Source organism: Cupressus sempervirens, chromosome 5, assembly GCF_028749045.1.
Source record: "Cupressus sempervirens isolate cs-2001-9-10 chromosome 5, ASM2874904v1, whole genome shotgun sequence".
NCBI lineage: Eukaryota > Viridiplantae > Streptophyta > Pinopsida > Cupressales > Cupressaceae > Cupressus > Cupressus sempervirens.
In genome coordinates this window covers 230,881,919-230,884,126 of record NC_143122.1, presented here as the reverse complement: position 1 = coordinate 230,884,126, position 2,208 = coordinate 230,881,919, and the positions used below count along the sequence as shown (strand labels likewise).

The window sequence follows — 2,208 nt, the reverse complement described above, 5'->3', positions numbered from 1 at the left end:
TAAAATTTATAAATCTTATAATTCTCAGCAATATCCCATGGCTGTCTTAAATTTCATCCTTCCTACTGTAACATATGATGTTAATATAACTTCAGATAAAAGGAAGCTTTTTCTTCTCGGTGAAGGTCCTATTATGTCTGCTCTCAAGTTGTCTTTAAATAAGAGTTGTGTTTCCAGTGAATATACTCATTCAATAAATAATGTTGAAATTAGCTCAAGGGTGAGGGAGACTCTCATTTTATCAATACCATTTAGTAGGTCAGGGAAGCAGGAACTGTTCAATGTTGCAATGAATAAGCAGAAAGTTGAAAGAAATCCACAGATTGAAGAGAATCATCGCACCCAAGGAAGAAAATGCTAAATGTAAGAACCTACAAATGACATCTCAAGAAGATGATGTAGATACGAGTCTTGGAAATTTCAAATCTGGATGGATGATGATCTTCTACCACCTCAAATGAACCGAATGCCAAGAGGAGGGGATCGGTCTAGTGCAAATGGGAGGTTTTCTGTGGAGAAACTGATGAATATACAAAGTGATACTAATATGGAGGTTCAAATTTTTCGGGCAGAGCAAGAGGCTTACTATGCTATCCTTCATGGTTTTATTGCTCAATCTAATGTTGTTTCCTAGGTATTGACCTTTGTTCTTGTTCTTTACAGTTGCTGAGAGAAAGAGGGGTTAATCTCAAAGCTGAGGAAAGAACTAAGGATTACTGATATGGAGCACAGGGCACTGCTGGGGAAAGTTAATAAAGATGATATGTTGAAACATATAAGAGAATGCGGGCAGGGAACATCTAATCTACATAGATTCATATCGGTAGAGCCTTGATGTTTCAACATCTTTTAAAAAGAAAAAAGAAAAAAACCTCACCTGCGATGGCAAATGTTCCTTCTACAATGTGTTCTTCACCAGCAAAATTGGCATCTGTAGCAGTAGGAAGAGGAGTAGTTGGGGGTGCAAGAAGAAGGAAATCAAAAGGGATATGCTCAATGGATGTTTGATGGAATTGTGATGGTCCCGTAGAGATGAGTCATGGATCGGCAGAAAAAAAAAAATTGGCTAGAAAATACAACATGGAATAATAAATCACAAAACCAATATACAACATGTATCTTGTTTCAAAATGCAAAAATATACTGAATATATCATACAGTAGCATACGGGTTTTGAAAATGTTCATAGCAACAGCTTTATCATCTTCCACATGGGGTAAGATGTATAAAAACCCAAATCAAACTCTTTTTACCAGCATAAGCAAAAGGATCAAATATAGAGGCAAACAACAAAATCCCATTCGGGTTTTTTCCTAAAATACTTGCAAATTCACTCAAAGTGAGAAATCCCATTTGGGTTTCAACATACCCAGTTATAATGGGGAGCCTAGCCACAACAAGGAAAGGAAAAAACCATTTTATTGTGTCATTTTGAGAAGAAAATAAATCTCTGTGCAAAACTTTCTCACAAGACATACACAACAAAAGAATACAACAAGCAATATACAGGTTGAGTACCCACAAAAAGGAAAAGCTGTATGATGTTGTTCAAAAGAAGCTCTTCAGTGTAAAGCTTTCAATAAGCAAAACCTAGAAAATAAGACTTCACAATAATGACAACTCAAATACAAATGACAAGTTACTCCAGCAATAGCAAGTAAACCCTTCTCGGGTTTCAAAGTACTTTAATCTTAGGAGTATAGAAGGAAGCATACCTTCAAATCTTCTCAAAATCTCTGTGCATGAAGAAACTCAATAGATCCTCCAACAAGACAATATCAACTTCATGACGAAATCTCTACAAGCTCTCAGAAACCCTCTGTCAAGAACTACAGAATGAGCAAAATGAGATAGTTTTGGCTTTCTTCAACGTATTATATCATTTACCAAATTGAACAAATGTTTGAAATCCGCGGGTATATACATGGGAATGAAATGCCATGTGTTTTGTTTCAAAGAGGTCGATGCCTTGAAGTTTATTTTTGTAATGTTGCTTCATGTAACTGTATAGTTCTTGCATTACAATATCAAAGAAATAATATTTAAATGATTAGTAATAATCATTTAATATTATTTTCTTTTTCAAAATGCAAAAAATTAACAAAGGTATTATTTCCATTTATTTATTTTGCATAGGCATTAATTAATAAAAAATAAATGTTTTAATGACGTAATTATAAGTCATTGGATTTTTATTTTTTTAATTAA

The 2,208-nt window shown here is 34.0% G+C and overlaps 1 pseudogene; it reads left to right on the top strand.

The window, feature by feature from the left end:
* Window positions 1-430: 430 nt before the first annotated feature.
* On the top strand, window positions 431-1,089 carry LOC149555289 (protein EMSY-LIKE 3-like; annotated as a pseudogene).
* Window positions 1,090-2,208: the final 1,119 nt, after the last annotated feature.